General features: G+C 36.5%; 1 protein-coding gene across 1 annotated transcript in view; it reads right to left on the bottom strand.

Moving 5' to 3' along the window:
* The window catches only part of Foxp2 (forkhead box P2), a 328,925-nt gene that overhangs the window by 254,552 nt on the left and 50,330 nt on the right, over positions 1-24,043 (bottom strand). The window lies entirely within an intron of this gene.

Genomic DNA, 24,043 nt, shown 5'->3' with positions numbered 1-24,043 from the left:
AGAAATATCTATCAACCTAATCTCTTGGAACAAGCAGTTCTCATGACATGATCTACGGATGTAGGATACACTGTAAGGTGTCTCCAACTGTTGCAGAGTTCACCTAAATTATGAGGAAGATATTGATCAAAATATCAATAAAAATTTCAGCAGCAAATCCCTTTTCAACAATGTATTTGTGAGCGTATAGTGTGTAAGCCACCCTTTCCCTTTACCATGAAGCAAGCGGTGAGAGAATTACCTGCTTCTGTGAAAATCCAGTTAACCAATACCCACCTTAAACAATGTCTCATGAGAAAATTCAGGCTCAGCTATGAGCACCTTCTTCAAGGAGAAGCTTCTTGGCAAGCCTTGCCTCAAAATGAACATCATTTTATTATGACATGGAGAAAGAGTATAGACCCATTCTTGGACTAATCATAATGCTCACATACATTTTGAATCTTAAGAAAAATAGTTTGGGGTAAAGAAAGAGTATAGACCCATTCTTGGACTAATCATAATGCTCACATGCATTTTGAATCTTAAGAAAAAATAGTTTGGGGTAACAGGGATGGTTTAGTGCATAAGAATATTGGCCTGTCTTCTAGAGGACCTTGAGTCATTTGCTAATTCCCACATGGCAATTCACAACAGTCTATAACTTCAGTTCTGAGGGTCCAACTTTCCTTCCTGGGCACTATACCTACATGATACACAGATATACATTCAGGTAAAATATCACACACACATAAAATAAAAAACAAAAGTTTAAAAAAATGTATCCTGTGTGGGTGCATGTATTAGTCTATTATAATCTTTTGTACTGACTTTTGAGAACCATGACTCTATCACATCAAGACACACTAAAATCACATCTTTTAGAAAGCTGTATGTTCATTCTGTGTCATAAAATATTTACCATGTAACTCAGGAAAAGCTTATATTATCTAAATGTCATAGAGCACCTTTGTAACACAAAATAAACTAATCATCAGAGCATTCCATTACTATTACAAGCAAAATTTCATTTCTATGCATTTGAACTGTTAATGTCCTAACATTTTCTTATATTTATATTTTGCTGAAATTGTATAATTGAATTTAATTTAAATATTTAAAGAAAACAAGACTAACAATCACTGACAACTTGTGATGTTTTGAAAGTGATAGTATTTTTAAATATATTAAGTGAAAGAATGATTCTATATTACTTATTGTATAAATCTACACATCTAAATATTTGCTAAAAAGCTTTGCCACGAGAAAAACAGCAATTTATTGTACAAAAGAGTCAAGAAATTTTACGAAGGTCCCTTTTCTTTAAAACATCACAGTGTTTCTAGCTTAGTGAAGTGTATAAGGCTATAAATTGTTGAATTTCACTATCAGAACCCTTGCTAGCAATGCAGCCACGTTTTCTAAACAGCAAGGAAGATATAATGGGAAAACTCCATCATGATGTCAAGGAGACAACAGTGTTATTCAATTTACTTCCTGAAGCTTCACAGTTCAATGCCCATTCTTCCTCAGAAGGCTTACGATTTTAAAATGCACAACTATTAAACTAAGAAAAAAGGGGAAGTAGGGAATTCTCAGATGGCACACACCACTGTAAACTGTTCCAACAGAAGTAGAAGAGTGCTTCCCATAGTTCCTCCTGTGATGCTCATGCACTAACTGAGTACAGGGGAATGGTGGACACTTGTGAAACCAGGTCAGCATTAGGGAATGACAAACATCCACGAAACTTGTTCAAAGTATAAGAAAGACTACTGCCTTGCTCCCTCAAAGCAACACTCTATACAGCAAAAGATGTCTAAAGAAATTGGAATAATTCCTTGGTCAATATTAAGTCTCTTGTGTGAAATTCTTGGTATAACTTTCATCGTATATCCATTGTCTTCATCTCGTACATTTTCTGACCAAGTTATAGTCTTTACAACATGAGTATAAAATGTCAGAAGCAATGTGACTGAAATCTTAGCATTAATCTGAATTAAGTTGGAATGTTGGAATATTGTTGTAATGTAAGAAAAGCACTGTGTGAGAAGAAGACTCCATGCAACAGGGTTCAAGAAAAGAGTTTTTTGTTTGTTTGTTTTAATTCTGGCAAGAGATCATAAAAAGGGAAAGGAAAGGGGACACCAGCCTCTGGGGAGAGGAGCTGCAGGAGAGAGCAAAGGAGGGCAGAGTTAGGAGAGGGGGAGAGAGACAGACAGAGAAAGGGACAGAGAGAGAAAGGGAGGGAGGATGGGAGGTGGTCAGGGACCCTTTAAAAAAAATGTAGTGAATAGGCACAGGTGGAGCTCTTAGTGACAGCAGCTGAAGGCACATCCTGTCAGGACTGTTAGAACCCAAAGGGCAGGCCAATACAGATGCCTAAATACCAGTACATACAAGGTTGATATAAAGTTAACCCACCAAGACAACCTTACTGAATTTTAAAAACAGCTTCTAAAAGTCCCATAATCTAACCATCAGTTGAATCCAATATACCCTATTTCAAAATCAAATTGCCAAAAGAATGGGTTTAAGTTTATAATGTGACTATTGATATGAGTTCCACAAGTCTTTTTACTTATCAAACCTATCCTATCCAGAGACTATGAACAGACTTTGGGCATGTATCTTCCAATTGCCTCTCTTAAAAATAGAAACATCACTTCTGTTGTCTTAAGACCATTCATATAAATAAACCAATAGGACCATATTTTCTTCCAGGCTTCTAATTACTCAGGTCTTAGGTGTGAGATCTGCATCCTGGTTTGCCATTAAAAGGAAGAATGTACATCCCTTACACATTTCCATTTTCTTTTTGGCCAGAATGAGAATGTAGGAAAGTGTCACCTTAGATTACAATAGAAAGGCAAACGAACAGAATCAGCCAGGCTATGAGGGCCAGCTGTTTATGTCCCCTCAATGTTAGCTCCACTTTGACAAAAGTCTTTTCAAGGAAGATCTCAATAATTCTATCCACCCTGACCTCTTCAGTAATGTAACACTGACTTTTTATTCACATGGTATGTCTTCTCCACTACATGTGAGCTGAAGCTGTGCTTTGTTTATTCATTAGAACCTGATGGAAATGACACTATAAATGTCCAGAAATTACATCTAGAAATGCTCAGTCAAGAAAACAAAAGGCCAAGTGGTTTGATTTCAACTCTTTAAAACAGGTACCCAGAGGTACCCAAGATAAGAGATTATTTACTGAGAAAAGACCATTGGAGAAATGCGGGCCATGCAGAAGAGAACCAATACTGAAAACTGATGTCAGTGTAACAAGTATGAGTTGGGACTCGAGAATGTCTGCGTTTTTTGAGATCCACTCAAATCTGCACAAATAATGATGTAAAATTACAGACATGATTCTTTCTCACTCAATCAATGGTTCTTCCTGAGTCAAAGTTATGAGGAACTGAGCATACTGCAGTATAATATACACACCTTGTTAACTATAAGCCACTGTTTCATACTTGGATGATGTTATTTGGTTTCTCTTAGGTATAAGATGAGCCTGTCTTCTACTTACTACATCAGCCAAGGGCCCACACCACAACAAATGGCTAAAATTGAAGTGAAGTACCTTGGATTCTACATGCAGGCTCACAACAGCATATTATTGCTTAAAAGGATAAAGCACAGAAAACAGAGAAGTGTTTCATGTGCAGCTATACCACACATTGTTGTCACAAATGATCAATGGAATATTAAATATCCTAAAATAAGGATTTTTATATGTTTGTTAATGATTAAGTCTACACTGCTAGAATAGGTTTCTTTTTAATACAGTATATTTGCCCTTTTTCCTTATTTTCCAACAAATGTAAACCCTACCAAGAAACCACTAGAGTGTAATGACTAACTTTTCAGTATTTCCACCTTTAAAACACTTTGCATTCTCTTCCATCTAATGAGAAAGACTTCCCTCTGTTTTCCACATTTCACTGAAACTCTGTCTCTGTGGAGACTCCCCAGTAATACAAGTGAATGGGCACTGTGAACACATGTTTCCATTTCCATGTCCCACCATGATGATAATAGACCAAACTTCTGAGATGTAAGTAAACCTCCATTAAATGATTTCCTTTATAAATAGAGTTTCCAAGGCCACATCAATAGAAAACCTCAGTAAGCAGCTATATTTCAGTTCACCAATATAACAACCGACTATTCCTTTCAACTATGTGATGGACAATTCTAATTCACTAAACTATTTCACCCATTAAAATCAAAATACTTCCAAAAATGTTATTTTATTAACTTAAGTAGGTATATTATAGCCAGTTATAATAGCATGAGTTTGAAATTTCAGTACCTACAAGGGCAAGGCAGTAGGATCAAGAGCTCAAGAACACCCTGGGACAACCTAGCAAAAACTTTTCATGAAAATAATTAGATAACCAAAACAAAACAGTTTTATTTATAGCACAAAACAGTTTTATTTATAACACAATTATCCAGGTACAAAGCATGAAAATGAAAATGTAATTAATGAATGTGAGGTAACTGAAAAATATTTGGGGCTACATATTCAGAATGTCATTGTTAATAAAGCATATCTTATGAACTCATAGTCTAATGCAAATGCAGACAGAGTCCTTACTCCAGCCACAAAGCCAAAGAGCCTGAATTTGAACTTCTGATTCACCATAGTGACGTTGCCACTGATCCAGTTAGAACACACAGGTTCTCTTGTCTTACATGCTATGGCAAATCGCTAATGCTTAAGAACAAGCAGCACTTTGCAAGGCTCAGACATCACATTGATATGCTAATGATTCATAATGAGGCCACAAGACATCAATTATATAAACGAGGCTAGGAACAGAGCCAACACAGGTACACTCTACTAATTTGTTCTCTGTTGGCCAAAAGCCAACTGAATGACAAGCCAATGCCCCTAAAGCCATTGGGGCAGGACTCCTCTGTCAGAGAAGGATTGGACATTGCATCCTTGGTGCTCCGTGTGATCTCTCTGTCTAAAGTTCCTTTAATGAACCATGCAAGATCACCTAATGAGAAGACATCTAAAGGGTCAGTATGCACACACACTAGGAAGAATACAAGGTAATAATAATAATAAAAAATAAAGGTTAAAAGTAAGGAAGAAAGTCAAGACTTGCAGGGAACTTAATTGTATTTCTAAAGGGTGAAAAAAAAAAAAAAAAAAAAAACAGGATCCATACACAGTGTAATAGGATTTTTCTATATACTTTAAATTTTGATAAAGTTTGATTAGTAGATTTATTATAACTGAACTAGATCAGGATAATAATGATGTTTAATTGCTATCAATCTCTTTTTAAGGATAATATATGTATAGTGTTTATACCTGATGCTAGAATGCTTTCCATTAAGACATATTTTTTTTTGAGTTTATGATACAAATGGGCAGAGCATTATAATTCCTTGGGTATATTTTTATTAAGATAAATATGTTTGAATGATAATCATGCAGAGAAGTAAAACACCTGGAAATGTTGTAATATAAATGTAATGATTATCCTGACCAGACACACCCAACCAATGATGTAAGAGTGGCAGATAGTCATGGCAGTAACCAAGCATATACTCTTATATCTAAGGCCCACTCAAGTTGAAATCCACACCTGGAATCACTATCAGGCATTATCAGGCACCAAGAACCTGTTACCAGACAAGTCATAGGCTCAAAGGGAGAGCCTAAAATGATTTTTCAGTTCAGTATTAAGCTGGCTCCTAATGACTTGTTACTGTACTCAGATATCAATATGTTTCTCAAAAACTCATCAAAGCAGCTTCTATTTGTAGTGAGTAACACAGTAATCCACAACTTGTCATGGTGCAGAGAATGAGGGACTGCAGAATACTTAGCCCTGAATACAACATCAAAGCCATACCCCTTGTTCCCAAGGCTCAGGTATGATGGGAGATGTCATTCTGTAAATATGTTTCTCTTATTGGTTAATGAATAAAGCACTGTTGGCCAATAGGAAAGGAAGATAGGAGGGACTAGGAGACAAGGAGGAAAGAGGAAGTAGTAAGGAGGAATCAAGATGGAAGAAGGAGAGAGCAGAATGCGGAGGCCTCTCAGGTAAGATAAGATCACGTACAGATTAATAGAAATGGGTTAATAATTAAGACTGAGCTAACCGATAAGAAACTAGTACCTGGCCAACAGAATTATATCAAATACAGAGTCTAGGTGTGTTATTTGGGGCTGGCACCGTGGGGGGACAAGACCAGCAGCGGGAGGAAAACCTTACTCATTACACAGGTATCCTTTCTACAAAGGGACTGGAAAGACTTAAGAGCCAGAGGCTATGGGTAGATAAAAAGAAGATGGTTTAGGCATACAACAGAGAATTTGCCTATATAAATTCCATAGTTATGACAGTGTGCACAAGACCTACACAAGCTCAAATCAATCAAAATCAGGGGGAGCACAGACAACTTGAAGCCTTACCTTAACTTTGGAGCGATTTGCAACTGATAACTACTGGGAGAGGGAGAGTCAGTTCTCTAGGGGCATAACATTTAGTAGTTAGCCATGCTTGAGTGGATGTGTGTACAACTAAGAGTATATGGAGAATACAAACTCGGCTTACTTTTTCTTTCTTCATATGTTTGTTTTCCAAAAAAGAGAACAGAGTTAGGTAGGTAAGAATTTTGGATCCATTTGAGAGGAATTGGGGAGGGGGTGAGTATGCTAAAATTATTAACTCACAAAGAGCTAATGAAAACATCTAAAGTTATACTTATAGGTTGAGAGTTTTCTCCATTTTTTAGAGCCCTCAAATCCATTTTTTCTTTGTTCATTTTGGGCAGTGTCAAATCAACAAGCTCACTGTTAGGAACAGTAGCAGTTCAGGTGCCAGAAGACATGCTTTAAGCAATAGGAAACTCTGCTTTAATAAGGTCCTGTAAAATTTTTGTTTTGTGAATTATCTGTGTGTGGACATGATCATTAATGCTGAAGTCTACCCCTTGTTGCTAATAAGACAGTCATAGTCATAGATTGTCAGCTATTCATCTTACTGTGAGATGGAGTAACTACTCTTAACCAAAGACTGTTTACCTACTTGCTAGAAAAGGAAAATGAGAAAGAAGTGATATTTGTAGACTTTAAAAGTTTTTCAACTTCCTTCCAGGAATCTGAATAAAACATATGTTCCCAAGTTTTAAGAAAGTTCAAGAAGCCCATGGAATAGGAACTCAGGAGCATGGCAAGCCATCATTAAGCTCCTATTGGAGCAAACCTGCACACCTTGAGATGGATTCTAAGTGACTCCATCTTTCAACTTCAGTTGACATAATCCTTCAACTACTGTGTAGCAGCTGAAGACTTACTGGACAGACAGATGCTTTTCAGCCCTGAACTCTGAAATTATAGATTTGTCAGCAAAAACACAAAACTGTTTCCATTGTTTGAAGCTATTACATTTTGAGGTGGTTTGTTATACAGAAGTAGGTATGTTTTGAAATCTTGGCACAGATTCATTAGCTGTGGTGTCACAGAGCTCTGTCGGAAGCAAATTTCCTTGGGCATATGGCCATGCTGTAGCAGCAGTTAAGAGTATGTGTCACTGTTGATGTTGTATGTGAGCTTGGATGTTTCACTAGCCACCAGGTTGTATAAGCTCTTAACAAATTGCTATCTTCCTGAAAACTAGAGATGTCTTTTTAAATGTCTGTTTTAGAACCACTGTACTGCTTTTCTTCCTCAGAGAAAGATTGTAAGTTGAAGTCATCGGGTCCAAATGGGCCATCACATTTGCTCTTTTCCAATTCCAAGTACAGAACACATTTTTAGTGATTAGATGTCTAAAATTGCCTAACTCACAATGGCACTGTTTTAGGTAATACATTTTAAGTATGAATATATTTTATATGTCCAGGAATTTCTTTTCTGTATCTATAGGTGTTATGTAGTAACAGGCATACTCTGTAGAGTCCAGAGTATGGGTTTTCTCAGGTGTTTTCTCCTATATATTGAGGCAAAGGTTTTTGTTTGTTTGTTTGAGTCCCAACATTAACATGTTCTGGTAGTTGGTCTGCCTATGGGTGTTATGTCTCCTAAGACTTAAATTATAGGCCTGTCTCCATGCCTGCCTGGCTTCTTCCTACCCCACATTTGCATGTCAATGCTGTTTATAGTAATTTAGGTCCTCCTCTGGGAATACTATGGGAGAGAGGGAATAGGAAATATATGAACAAAGGAGGTTAAGATCATGGTGGAGAAATCTACAGGGAGAGCTGAACAAAGCTCTTGGAAACTCATGAACTCTAGACCTACAACTTTGGAGCTTCCATGAACCAAACTAGGCCCTCTTTATGTGGGAGACAGTTGTAAAGCTTAAACTATCTGAGGGGCAGTAGCACCAAGATCTATCCCTGGTACATAAGCGAGCTTACTGGAGCCCATTCCCTATGGTAGGATTCTATGTTCAGCCTTAATGCAGGGGGAGGGGCTTTGTCCTGCCCCAACTTAATGTCCCAAGCTTTACTGACTCCCCATGGGAGCCTATACCTATTTGTTGGAACGAATAGACAGGAGTGGTCTGGGCGGGGGATGTGGGGGTGTGGGAGGAGGTTTTGGAGGAAGAAATGTGGTTGTAATATAAATTGAGATTGATAAATAATTATTTAATTTAAAAAATAATAATTAAGGTCACCATAGTCATATAATAGGTGTTTTACCCAGATCCACTTTTTGAAAGTGCTGCTGCGAATTGAACCCAGAACCTTATACATGCTACGCAAATGCTCTCTTAATAAACTATCTCTGGCCTTCAGTCAGGAGATTTAAAATAGAGTTGTCAGTTAGTATTCTCAGTGTTAGTTATGAAATATCCGATTTTGTTTTTAATTTTGTATGCCATGGAGGACCAACCAATGTGTATAATTTAGTTCAATTAGGAATTTATACTGTAAACAAAATAGGTTTCATAAGTCACTTCAGACTAGTGAGGGTATCATTGCAACAAAAATAATAATTAAAAATTAAAGAAAATAATTAGCATGCCTTTCAGCTTTTAAAATGAGACAGATGTTTCAACTATTAGGAAAACTAGAGTAGTTCTTGCCTTGGGCCCAAACAAATGTGTCTATGTCACTAATTTACATGTAACACTTAATTTTTTTAAGAGAACTAGAAAATTTTCAGTGTAAAAAGCTAGATCAAAAATCTATCGTTTCATACCATATATATATATATTTATATACATATATAAATAAATATATATATATGTATATATGTATATATATATATAAAATCAGGCAATTGCCTAATACTACTTTTTGTCTTTATGGGAATGAGGTAAAGTTCTACAATTTTACAGGGATGAAAACATACCTTGAGAGTAAAGGAATTGCATCATTACTCAAGTGAGTATCAATCGGTGAGCATCAAAGAATAGGAAATGGAATCATTTAGACTTCTGGCATAGGAGAATGACTCAACAATGTGGAGGGTTGAGGTAGACTAGAAACACGGATGCATGCTGTTTCTTGGATTAGTTGTAAGATCCCTTTGCTTTGTGTTGTGGTTGGCAGCTCCATTGGTTCAACTAGAACATTTATCAATCTATTTATAGTGAAAGAGTGTGGGAAGCTCTTGGGAGCAAGGGTGTCAGACGAGGAGCCATGTTTGAGAACCATTTGTTAACATGTAGGGAACATTTAGGGTATTAGGAAGCCTCAACCTGTATTCTAAAGGATCATGTTGGGTCAGGAGAGTATATTCTATTATTGTAATGGTGTACACTGTTCAAAAACAATTGAACTCAAACAGATTTATAAAAGGCCTGAAACGATCAGGTTTGTGTTGATCTCATTCATTTCCTAAATTGTGGCTAGAAAGCTAACCGAGTACATACATTCTTGGGCTTACTCTGGCTCACAAAGGCACACAATCTAAAACTTCTGAAGCATGATTTTAAATCCCACTATCTTTAGGTATCTTTTTGGATGCAAGTGTACAGACAAATAAACACAGAGATTGTAAGTTTGCCTCTGCACAAATGAACATACTATACACGTTGGAAAAAAAGGGAAAAAAGTCAAAATACTTAAGTGAATTTGTTTCTCTCTTCTAATAAAGGACCTGGTCATTTGAATTCCTTAATATCCAATTTTAACAGAATGCTAATAATGCTTTAGAGGCAGTAGTATAATTCCCCTGAATCAACTAAACTCTAATTTTACGAAAAAAAAAATAATCTAATAGGAATGAGAGGTAATAACATGTATAACATATCTTATAAATGGCATCTGAGACAAAACAAAATTACAATTATCTTCATTTCATGACGCAATAATTGTTGCCAGGAAAAGAAAATAAGGATGTGACAGCTTAAAAGTCTATCAGCTGAAAATTCAACACCAAGGCTGCTGGGAAATTCCATAGAGCGGTCCTATTACCTCTGTAAACAAATAGCAGTGTGTACTTCCAGGGTTTGGGAAAAAATGGGAAATTTTGCCCTGTTTTGCTTTGTTGATTTGTTTAAAGCTGGTGGGGTTTACTGACAAACTTGCTCTCTTTCTCTGCCTCTCCCTCTGCCCCTCTTTCCTTCTCCCTCTCTCATTCTCCCTCTCCTTTCCTTCATTACTCCTTTTAATCCATCTTCCTTCCCTCTGTTCCACTCCTTTCCCTTAATATATGATGTATGTATATTTAATTATATATGGTGTGGGGGAGAGAGTATACGTGCAGGTGATTTAGGGGATGGAAAAGAAGAATACATCAAAAACAAAAGAAAAAATACTAATGTTTAGGTTTAAATTAACTGTGCATTTAAAATAAAAAACAAAGGCAAATGTGACTTTGAGTACATTAATTATGATCTATCATTTACTGTCTGTATAGAACACACTGGGGAAAAATAACATTTGTACCCATAGGTATTCTAATGAGATTAGACATGAAGATTTCCAAATCATCCTCAAATGGCTATTACCAAGCCTTATTATTGCTTAGCTGCTTCGATCACACAGTCATTTAGTCACAAGCTATGGCTACAGACCAAATCCACACAGATGTCTAACAGGGCATAAACACCTTGGGAACGAAAACGACACCTGGCACGCCCTCTGCGTTCAAGAGTTCAACTACTTCCCAAGGCAGTTTGCACTGGCTTTGCAGCATGTAGTTACTTCACTCATGTAAACAGGTGAAAGCAATTCAGTTTTAAAAGAGTCTGCATTCTGACAGGAAAAAAATATCATACAGACTGTAAAATCCCCCAAACCCATAAATGTAGGAATTTGGGGAACAATGATTGGCAGCATGTACATAAATTTCCCAAAAATCTCAGGAAATCAGTATCTTGTTCTAATTTGTAGGGTAAGTCAAATAACCTTATATCACAAAAATAGAGTTAATTTTCTGTGGGTGTTATGGTGCGAGACATACTATGCTCTTTCTACAGAGAAAGTATGAAGATACCTTTGAAAAACGAAATTGACATTATGGTTGTTATCAATTGTCCTGTGCCATATCTTATTGTAAAAATTTGATTGAAACAACTTGAAAGATCTCAGTAAAGGGCCATTGTTGGACCCTAGTGGCCTGAAAATGGTCTTTTAGAGATCCAAGGAGATTAATCTACTCTAAACACAGAAGTCATTTCAATATAAAAATTATACAATGAAAACTGCAGAGGTTTAATTTCTGAAAAGGCCAGATAATTATATATTCTTTGGTTCTCAGACTTCCTTACCAATGGTGGCTCCTGAGTTGCAGCATTTATATTTTATATTTGGTATCAAAGTCACATCCTGAATAGGTTCAAAAGCACCATTTTGAATTCACCAGGAATTCACTGTGCATATTCAAATTCTGGTTGTCCTAAAACTAAGGTTTTCATATATGCTTATTAATTAGGCTAGAAAATCAGTTGCTGCTATATTAAATTAAAGTCATCATTTTAAAAACAGAGTGTATGTACTATGTTAAGGTCACTTCCTACAAAATATATGGAGGAACCAAATAAAATTCACATTGCATTTTGAACAAAAGTTAGACTTGTTTTGGGAAGTTATAAATTTGAGTATCAGTAATGCTATTTTGTATGATAGTTCACAGAAAGGGAAAAATTAAAAGTGAATCCTAGCTATGTTCCTGTTAATTACATGATACAGCATGATTAGATGGGAGTAATTAGTGTGTGCTGAAGTAAACTGAGTTTGAAAGCTTACTCAACATTATTAAACGCCCTTTTTGAGAGTGGTGAATAGCGTAATTTAATTTGTGCTGGTTAAGGCACACAGACTTCCAAATATCAAGACAATACTAAATTTACTCTTTTACCCAAATCATCCTAATAAATGCAGAGAAGAGATGTCTGAATGGCACTAGCCAAAGATTATGTGCTTGATTTAACATTTTTTCATGATTAATATTCAGCACAGGCTGATTTATTCTCATCAAAATCATCTCTGCTCATGTGATTTTTGCCTGTCTCCTTTCTCAAAAACCAAATGCTCTAAAAAGCTATGAAAATTTAAGCCTAAAAGAATTATATTGCACAAGAAGAAAATGTGAATCATTTGTCAAACACAATTATAAAAATTTAAGCTCACAAATTTTAACAGGGAGAAGGTATTTCATCTATAAAATAAAGGTGGGATTTGCTGAAAGTAAGGCTAATGACAAACTATACATCTACAATTCAATTGAATATAAACAAGCATGTGTTGTCCATTAGGAAGGCATTTGCTCAGGGTTATTTTCCTAGCTATGGCGATGAATTTGCACCAATCCATCTACATGGTCTCACCCAGTTCTCCTTGTCACCAAATGCACACATTTGCCAGCCAGCTGGCTGGGGTGAGGGGTGTATCCTGTGCCATATAACAAAGAGAAACTTACTGGCTTGCATCAAGATGAAAGCCATGACCTCTCCTTCATCTGCAATATGGCTAGCAATGTGAGCTAACTGGCCACTGATATAAATGAATGCATACCTTGCCAGGGTAGAATTTCTTGCTTCAGTCTTTGATATACATGCTGAACACTATCATAAACAAATTTTGTGAAATTCAACACTATCATTATTGAAATAAAACCACTATAAAATTGATTTGGAAATATATTTCCAAAATGAATTAAATAGTAATGGCTAATTCATACACTATAAATTTCACAGAGTGATTTTTAGTTAGTTAAAAGTTAGTATCTGTACATACTCCCATCATCAGTATAAAGATGAATAAATGATTATGTATACAAAAAAGTCAAATTTAAATGGAATTTCCCCTAAAGCCAGTAGGGCTTCTATTTCATGAACCCTTAAAATATTTGAATTAAAGCCATACAGTGTCACTACTTTTGCAATCATAATTTTGATCCATTAATACTAGTTTAAAGGTTACTTCTAAAATATACACACAACAATTCATGGAAGATGGAGAAGAAAGAAGTCAAATTACAACACAAAGGACATCATACTAATATGTCACTTTGGAAAAGACCAATTGAGATAAAGGAATGTTTTATAAAATGAAACAAATATATCCACAATACACTTCTTCATAGGGATTATTTTCCCCTCAGGTATCAGAGGGAGCTTATCCAGAGGGTGTCTTCTTTGGTTTCTTATCTCTTTGGATATTTTGTTTTTCATATGTAATCCCATTCTTTTCAAAGTTGTTTTTAGAACCTGGTATAGCAATATGTATTTACTTTCTTTACACATTAGAAAAATCAATGCTAAACTCCTCAAAATATTAAGTGGGTTTATATCATGGTAGTATTTATGGCATGATATAATCTTTTCTCCTGAAATTCTAAAGCAATTTTACATCTTACTCTGCCTTTTAGCAATGCACCACCTGGTTTTCATTTAACAGCAGCCTAAGACATAAACACAGAATAGATGACAAAAGGGGTCACTCCATATTGTTTCAACTTGTTTATTTCTACACAATCACTGATATCAATTTGAATAAGAAATACATTAAGAATTCATCTTACCTTTTTATCATTCTGAAATTTGATACCCAGGTTTCCTTAATTTTCTATCAAAACTCATTGATAAATATATCAAACTCAGGGTCTTTCACATGTCCACTATAGACCTCTGTTCTAGCTGACATCTACCCACTAATAGGTTGTTGGAGACTTATGAATGCCAGCAATTCTGTTCCATTAAGACTACAGTTTCTTTTCCTCTAACTTGTTCATGCAAATAATTTCACATATTGTTTTTCAAAGGCTTGCAGTGGTTGCAATTAAACATGTTCTGCTTTCCCTGAGTATTTTACAAAAACACAAATTACGGTTGACTTTCATAAAATTCACTTAGTTAAAAAATGGTTCCTAGAAGTCTCACTGTTATGAAGTCTCAGAAGTCTATTTAATCATCAGGGTCAGGAGATGTTGTAGATCTTCTAAGTATTCAGCTTTTGAAAATATATCCCTCTGCCTTGTCTCCAATGTTTAAAGTCTTCCTTTTGTTCTGGGATAATCATAAGTTTAGTTTTACATTCTGTGGGAGCTAGATATTGAAGTAGGGAAATGGTCCCTCACATTGCTCACTTAGCTTAGAATTCCCGGGGAACACATTCTTCCTACCAGCTGTAGCTCACAGACATTGACTGAGAAGCAAAGGAAAAATTTCTTCACTTTTTTGCCATACATTTGAATTTCCTATCACTTGTCCTAAGCATCAAGCTTATGTATATTCTTGATTTGAACACAGCTAAAAAGAACTGCTTCTATTTATTCTTCCAATATGCAGACATAGAATTTTTACATTTATAATCCCTCATATATTTCTACTAACTATAAACAACAATTTGGTAATCACCCTTAACTGTATTTTTTCTCTTGTCTACCCTTTCCCCTCTAGTAAGTGCTCCCTTTCATTCTCTTGACACTTCCTTCTTCATTATATTCTCTCTCTCTCTCTCTCTCTCTCTCTCTCTCTCTCTCTGTATTTTTCTCTCCTTTCCAAGTCTATCTACCTAGTAGTCTCCCCTAGTCTATCTTTGACTCTCTGATCACTGTACCAAATATATATATATTTTTCTCTCTCTCTCTACCGTCTTCCCTTCCCTTCCTCTCTCCTCTGTTCCTTTCTCAATCTCCTATTCACTCTGATGCTGCTTCCATGGCCAGAATAGTAAATTCAAAATGCTCATCCTGCCAACTTCTGCTGCCCTTCTCCATATCTGTATCTACTAATCTACCCATGTCTTTCTCCTATGCAGCCCCATGAGTTTCTAGTCATTAGAGTCTCATTGCATCAGTCTTTTAAATTTATTTTTAGTACACTTAACTTGTTCCCATCTGTACCTTTAATAACTCTCCCTATATAAAAACATTATTACAAAACATGAACAACAGCCATTGACTTGTGTATTGGTAGGCATAAGGGAAGGTAGGGAAAGAAAATAGAGTTAGGGGTATCTGGTCTGTCACTCTATATTAAGAGTAAAAAAAACAATTTAAGCAACAGTGGAAAGGCTACCAATAATGCCCTTCTCTAATGATGAGATTGATGACTAACTTATCCACCATCATAGATCCCTCATCTAGTAGCTGATGGAAACAGAAGCAGACACGCACAGCTAAACACAGAGCTGAACTCCTGGAATCCAGATGCAGAGAGGGAGGACAAGACCACACTACAGAAACCCACAGAGACAGCTGACCTTAACAAGGGGGAGCTCATGGGAAACCAGCATTGGACTGACTCAGACCACCTGAACATGAGTCTCAGTTTGAAGGCCTGGGTAGTCTAAGGGACCTCTGACAGTGGAACTAGGATGTATCCCTGGTGCACAAAAGGACTTTGGGAGCACAGTTCCCATAGAGGGATACTCCCTTAACCTAGAGGCAGGAGGGAGGGCCTAGTCCCTACTCCAAATGACTTCACAGATTTTGTTGACTCCTCCTGGAAGACCTCACCCTCCCTGTGGAGTGGGGGGGATGCAATGGGGGGTGCGGGGCATGGGAGGGAGGGAGAAAAGGAGGCAGGGAGAGAGAACTGGGATCAATATGTAAAATAAGAAACAAATATAAAAAGGAGAAAAAAAAGAGTAAAACTGTTCCCTAGAAGAGTCTGACCACCTCGATTTCATTTCTCCATGGCCAAAATTTGCCCACATGGTGATTTCTAAACCAAATGTAGGTAAGGATAGGATAAGTAGTAGTTATATGCTTACTTATTTCTTCTGGGGTCAGATACCTTTGTGTCTGCAGGGTTCCAGAAGACCCTGTTATGCTTGTCAGAGTAGAGAAGGCATTTACTGAAGGCTCCCCCAAAATAAGCTTTCTGAAGGTTATGGAATTTTTGAATTCAAGAATGACTTGTTAGTGATATGAATCAGTTCTATGACATGTCTCTGTTTACCTCCTTACAAGCCCCCCAAAATGTTATCAGGGATACAGAAATGGGAGGGGGAATCTTCAGGTAAATTATACGTGATTTTTGACCTACATGTTTTAGAAGTGCATTGTTTTTAAATGTATTGCTTTTGTTCCTTTAGAACAAAGATAAATACCACACATGTGGTTACTGGATATTATGGCACCAGTTCAGAACAGACTCCAAACCTAAAAGCCCAAAGGAGCTCCAGCCTCCCCATGGGACGGATACATCAGAGGCATAGTTAAGTTTGATCTCATTCCAGACTTCACCCAACCAAGGGGTCAAATTCATCTAGCCCTGGCCTAGTCCACAGAGAGGCACTAGGTCAGGCTGGTAGCTCATTTTCTCAGTAGCTGGCATGTTTCTGAAAGGGTGCCCATTTTTATTTCCCTCTTCCTAGAAGAGAGGGATGGTTACAGCCATTAATAAGGATAGGTTTCTAGCCAATCAAAAACCTCCAAAGCAATGAATAAACATTACAATATTAGTTGCAGCTATGTCTGTAACTAATATTTTAACACTAGAAATGGATGGCAATCCATTAACAAAGAACAAAACTCCAGATTACAAGTAATGCCAGGAAAAGTAGTACCAATGCTCATTTATTCTTGAATATGAAAATTGCACTAATTCACACTTTATCACTTGGGAAGTCTGCAGGGAATGATCTAACCAGAATAAAAATGTCAATACTTCCAGCTCAATAATAAACTACAACTGGCCACTTTCTCCTGATGCCCTCGACTGAGTAGGTCTCAAAGGGACTCACAGAGACTGAAGCAGCAACCACAGAGCCTCCATTGGTCTGCACTAGGTCGTCGGCATGCATGTACGCTATGGTTGTTAACTTGGTGTTTTGGTGTGAGCCCTACCTAACACTGGGAATGGGGGTGTCTCTTACTTTTTCATCTGTTCTTGGGACTCTTTTCCTTCTGGGTGCCTTGCCCAGCATTGATATGAATTTTTGTGCCGAGTCTTATTGTTACTTGTTATGCCAAGTTCAGTTGATGACCCTGGTAGGCCTGCTCTTCTCTGAAAGAAAACAAAGGAGTAAAGCATCTGGAAGAGAAGGGAGGTGTGTGTCTGTATGTCTGTATGTCTGTGAAGCTAAGAGGAGTGGTAGGAGGGAGAACTGCAGTAGGGAAGCATTGAAAAAAAACAACACACATTTTTGCAATCAGACTGAGCTCTGCTAATATTATTGTTACAGAAGAAAAATCTAAATACTTAATTAAAAAACAAAAATGAAATAATAACAGTGGATTAATAAGTTTTTATGCAATAACCACATTATCCTCATGATAATCTCAATCGGTTTTTAAGAAGTACAATTGGGCCGACATTACATATCATATAGCATGTTCTTAATTGATGACACATGAATTTACTTGATTCCTTGATAGATAAAAGAAGGGACCTGACTTAGGGTCCTATGATAACATTGTATCTACCTGTATTGTGAAATAGTTTCTGCTGGATTTTGGAAATACACCTAAATATAAGTTTATGAAGGAAGTGATGGATAGGTTTAAACCTGAGGCAGGGCACAGAATCTTTTCTTTTTTGTTGGCATTGTGTTGTCTCTTTTTAAAATTTAAATTAAAACAATTTTATTTTACATATTGGTTTCACTGCCAGAGAACCCACAGACTGCCCAGGCCTCCCAAATGACATCCACATTCAGGGGCCTGGTTCAATCCAATACTGGTTTCCCAGCAATCAGACTGGGGTCCATGAGCTCCCACTTGCTCAGGACAGCTGTTTCTATGGGTTTCCCCAGCCTTGTCTTGACCCCTTTGCTCATCACTTCTCCCTCTCTACAACTGGATTCCAGGAGATTGGCTCAGTACTCGGCTGTGAATCTGCTTCCATCAGCTACTGGATGAAGGCTCCAGGATTGCATTTAAGGTCTTCATCAAGCTCATTATTAGGGACTGGCATTTAAGGTAGCCTCTCCATTATTGCTTAGATTTTTAGTTGGGGTCATGCTTGTGGATCCCTGAACATTTCCCTAGTGCCAGACTTCTCTATAAACCTAAATTGGCTCCCTCTATTATTAAGTTATCTCTTTTCTTGCTTTCCTCTTTTCTTCCCCCAACTGGATCTTCCCCATCCCTCATGTTCTCCTTATCCCCTCTCCCCTTCTCTTTCTCTGATCTCCCTCCTCATGCTTCCAATTTGCTCAAGGAGATCTTAGGACATAGAATCTTTAACAATGAAAACACTGATACAAAAAGGACAGGAAAGGGACCAAGTCTGTTGGTTTGTGGCTAAGGGGTTCATAAAAAGTTGACCTGGGCTGTATGCAAATCTGTAGCCTGTGTGGCAGGGGTTAGTTATTTCTCCAAAGTGACTTTACTGTAATAGCAAATAGCCTTCTTGGTACCTAGTTTATTGAAAGATTTAGTAATACTTTTATCTGGTTGTTCAAACTAGAGTTTTTTGATTTTGAGTTTGAAAATGTGTCAAGAATATTATTGATACAAATTTAGAATTATTCTATTTCTAGGGACAATTGTATTGCTCTAAGTCCTATGCTTTTTCTAATGAACAAACAAACAAACAAATAAATAAATGTTGAAGTCCTACTTCCTAGTATGTCCAAAAGGGACTATATGAAAATGAGGTATAAAACGGTATAAGTGGATTGAAATGGAGTCATAAAGGTGAGCATTCATCTGACAAGACTATTCCAGTTAGTGGAGTGAACAGTCATAGACCAACCTATATACTAGGAAAACACACTAAAATTCACAGAAAGACGCTTAATAGAAGAAGCCCTTGCCAACACTGCCAACAATACCTTAATCTAGAATGGTGTGATAATAAATCATGTTATCTCACCACTTCGTCTAGGCTCTCCTAGCTAACTTATCTAGGATTACACAGTGCACAGGCCTAAGATATGGATGCTGTCTCAGAATGATTTTGTAGGAGGCTGAAGCAGGCACAATCCAAGTACCCCAAACCCTAAAACACGGCAGTTATTTACTTTTTAAATGTCTCACTTGAAATTTCGCCTAATTCAGAGATGTCAATAATGAGCATCTGGTGTCTAACATACACTACAGAGATAGAGGACCCCTTTCTAACACTGATGCTAGAATATTATACACTCAGTTGCTACCCTGGAACTCCTTGATCAATGTTTGAATAAATACATGCCTGTTAGTTTTATGCCACTTGCTATTTGATATGTCTGTTCGTAACACTAATTTTAAGAATTTTCATAACAATGAGGGAAATACATTTAATATGTGTTCTGGATATGTAGCAAATGCTACCCAGAACTTTAATGAAAGTTTAAATTGATTTTTACTTTATGTTTTATAGCATTTTCACAAAAGATGACTCAAAATTCAACTATGGTCTCTTTTGCAATCACTCTAATTGATGTCTAATTCTTAATTATGCAATTATTTATGATTCACATACACTATAAGTATAACAAATCAGATTAACCTAGGATCTTGGATACTAATTTGCTTAATTAAGAAATGTTATCCATACCAGTATGAGTCTCCATAAATATGCATTTACACATTTAATTGACTATGAAGCATAATTTCTAATACATGGGATAAATTCTAAGGCAACAAATCAGCAGCTCTGTTATTGGCACATTTAGGGAACTAATCAAAAACCTCTTAAGGAAAATTCTACCATATGTAGTAAAACACAATCAAATATAAGTTTAGAGTATTATAAATGTCCCTACCAACAAAGTGAAAGAGTAATAAATGATAAATCTAAGATCTCAGTTTTAATCTAATGGAAAGTGTACCACAATAGTTTTCTCTCATAACTGTGTAATGTCTTTGCTTTTTCAGTTCATTTGGGCTGCCTATACATTCCTACTATGGAACAACAGGCTTTAATCCTGTTACTGATATGTCCTTATGATTAAATTCAATTGCTGATCACTACAAATAATTCTGAGTTGTATCTCAAGCTCATTATTACATACGTGGTGCTGTTAGGAATTATTATCAAACCAGTTCTGATCAGTTCAAACCAGTTCTGACTGCCTCAAACCAGTTCTGCACAGTTCATACCTTCTCAAAAAAGGTTCACAATGGTTCTGATTGGTTCAAACCCGTTCCAAACATTTTTGACTGGCTCAAACTGGTTAAGACCGGCTCAGACCTGCTTTGACCTGTTCTGACCAGTCAAACAGGTTCTACCAGTTCTGACAGGCTCAAACTGGTTCTAATCAGTTCTGAACATTTCAAACTGGTCTGACTGGTTCTGACCGGCTCAAACTGGTTCTGACTGGCTAAACAAGTTCTGTATGGTTCAGACCTGCTCAAACTGGGTCTGATCGGTTCTGACTGGTTCGAACTAGTTCTATTAGTTTTTGACCAGTTCAAACCAATTTTGACCGACTCAAACTGGTTCTGATCAGTTCATGCCAGTTCTGATTAATTCAAACCGGTTCTGTCCGGTTCTGACCAATTTAAACTGGTTCAGACTGGCTCAAACCGGTTATGTCCAGTTCTGACCGGCTCAGACCAGCTCAAATGGGCTCTGACCATTTCAAATGTTTCTGACCAGTTCTGACTTGCTCAAACTAGTTCTGTTCCAGGTTGGCTCATACTGGTTCTGACCGGTTCAGACCAGTTCTGATGGGCTCCAACTGTTTCTGACTGGTTCAAACTATTTCTGACTGGCTCAAACTGGTACTAACTGGTGCAGACAGGCTCAAACTGGTTCATACCAGTTCTGACTGGTTCAAACAGGTTCAGACTGGTTCTGACTGGCTAAAACCAGTTCTGAGCAGCTCAAACTAGTTCTGACCAGCTCTGACTGGCTCAAACAGGTTCTGACTAGATCAATCCAGTTCTAAACAGTTCAGACTAGCTCAAACTGGTTCTAACTGGTCAGACCAGTTCTGACCAGTTCTAACTGATTTAAACTGGTTCTAATCATTTCTGACCAATTAAAACCGTTTCTGACAGGCTCAAACTGCTTTTGACCAGCTTGAACCAGTTTTGAATGGTTCAGACCAGCTGAAATTGCTTTTATATATAAATATACATTTATATCCAAATATGAGAATATATATGTACATATTATATATACATACATATGTACTTATGTTATTCTTCAGAAATTGTATAAATATTGCTAGTTTGTAAATATTAGCCACACATAAAGTATAGAATAAAGTTACCATAAAGATGTCTTTTCATAAACAATGTATGCAAAATATTATTATATTGTTCAAATAACTCTTACCAAAGCAGAACTAAACTCACATCAAGATTTAGGACAGTTATTAAACGATCAGGTTTATTTTCTATTTCAAGACAGGTTCATTCTTAACTTAAAATTATTTATTCTATGTCAAAATGATCATCTTAAACTAAATTTTTAGAAGTATACTTAACCCAGGTCATAACTGATTAAAAATTTATAATGGAAGCATGATGAAACCTAACCAATGTTAACAGAAAAAAAATCTTTGAAATTATAACCTATGGATAATTATTTTGTGGAAAAAAAGGATGCTAAATAAGTTTGTGATAACTATCACACCTTAATTATGTAGCCAGATCTAAAGGACATGGTTATTTTAGGTCAAATTCAAGATAGGAAACTTCTTATTAAATATAATATGCATCTCTATTTAAAACAAGGCAACTGATCACTATATATATTTTTGGCATTTGCATTATGTCTACAGTAGTCCCATTTCCAGATGGTATAAATACAGATACAAGCTTCACTTTTGGCAATTGAACTTTTCACACCATCAAACCGACAAAATCAGATGGTTTGTGGTTTTTGCAGCTGGTGTACCCTAGTCATTTTGGGTAGTGTCATATGAAAAGGATTTCACTCCCCAAGCCCTACAAAGAATTAGTCATTAATGAAATGCAGGCAGCAACTTGAGAGCACATGAAGTATGTATTTCCTCAGCTCGACCAGGAGCACAGAACAAATTCAGAACATGAACAGAAATCATCGTTTTATTGCCAGAGAGGACAGAAAGAGTATAAAGGTGTACCATTACAGAGGCTGCCCCCACTGACAGACACTGTTGCCTACTACCTTAAAAGAAGTGGAAAGCAGGATGGAATGAGCATTTGTAGATTAAACCACCAGAAGACGGATACAAAATAACAGTAAATAACAACAGACAAAATGGAACATTGCAAGATCAGCCACCTTAATATGCAGCTGTGAAAATCATAATGTGATTTCTCCAACACCACATAAGATGCTTGGTTATTTAATAAAATAACCTGTCATCAGACTATACAACTTAAAGTAATTTCTAATTTTGAACAAATCCAACTTGCTAGTATTTATTTTTAATGATACATTAAGAAGACAGTTTTCTCCCCCCCCCAATGGCAACCACTATAAAAATGCAGGTTTTGAGAATTGTAGAAAAGAAAAAACTTAAACCAATATTTCACATTTTTCATTGCAATGAGTATTCTTTACAATGTAAACCAAATTCAAACACTTTCATTTTATCTTTACATAATATGTTAAAATGTAGGACTTTATGCACATGCTAAATTTTCATAGAAAAATGGGCAACCAGAGCTTAAAAGAGTATCCAGTTTGGCAGATTAATGAGCAGGGATGCTCATTAGATTATGAAAATTTTGCATGTATTAACAATATATATTTGCTTATATTATGAATTAAAATAAGCTATACAATTGATTATTTTACTTTTATTTTAACTCCACTTAAAATACACACACACACACACACACACGCACCAGTTCACATGGATTTAACTGGAATTTGGAAGAATTGGAAGAACATATATTGGGAAGAATTTCATTATCTTGACACTGGGTAACAGCATAACTATTCAGTGTATCTTTTAAGAAAATATATCTACAGTAAATCCAAGAAAGCCTTACATTTCTCTACATCTGTTATCCATAAAAATCTTTATATGTCTCAGGCATACCACCTGGCACTAAACCACAGATTACATTGGGAACACTGACTTATTGTAGCAGTGCACACAGCACTAAAACAATATAGAAATGTCATAATGAAGACTTGTATAATATGTTGCCTTCCAACATGTATAGAGACATCTAATAGAGGATCTATAAGTTTTCTCTATGCCTTGAATTTCTGTGCTAATATAAATATCTTTGAGAATTGATCTTAACAACAATCAGTTTTATCTTATATAATTTATTTCCCTAATACCAACTTCCGTCATCATGATGGAGATATCCAAAGGGCATCACATAGCCAAAAGAAATAAAATTTGGCACCATAACCATAGGTCATGCATGCCACCATATCTTAGAGTTACTTTATATCATGTCACATACTGTAAACCAGACACTGATTTGGATAAAGAACTGTCTCTTAAGACTAACAACTGACGTATTCAAACATGTTGAGTGTATGAACGAATGCAAAAGACGAGTATTCCTGACTTAATTTATCGTCTACAGGAGTAGATCAATTGTAGGGCCCTGCATGGACCTTGAGCAAGCCTGAAGCTGTTGGCTGGAACTCCTTGCCCCAAACCTGTTGTTGGTACTCTTCTCATTTTGATAACACATGCCTTGTGACACACCTTGTGGGGAGGAGCTAAGCCTAAAAATCCTGTAATTTTCCATTGTGCTGTAAGTCAGAACTTAAGCCTGTTCCATCCTCTCAATAACTGTCATTCGGCATTTGTTGTTCCGATACTGCCATTGAATGAATGACCC

The sequence above is a fragment of the Phodopus roborovskii genome, unplaced genomic scaffold (genome assembly GCF_943737965.1).
Source record: "Phodopus roborovskii unplaced genomic scaffold, PHOROB, whole genome shotgun sequence".
Taxonomy (NCBI): domain Eukaryota; kingdom Metazoa; phylum Chordata; class Mammalia; order Rodentia; family Cricetidae; genus Phodopus; species Phodopus roborovskii.
The sequence above is the reverse complement of the archived record's forward strand: the minus strand, read 5'-3'. Positions and strand labels throughout refer to the sequence as shown.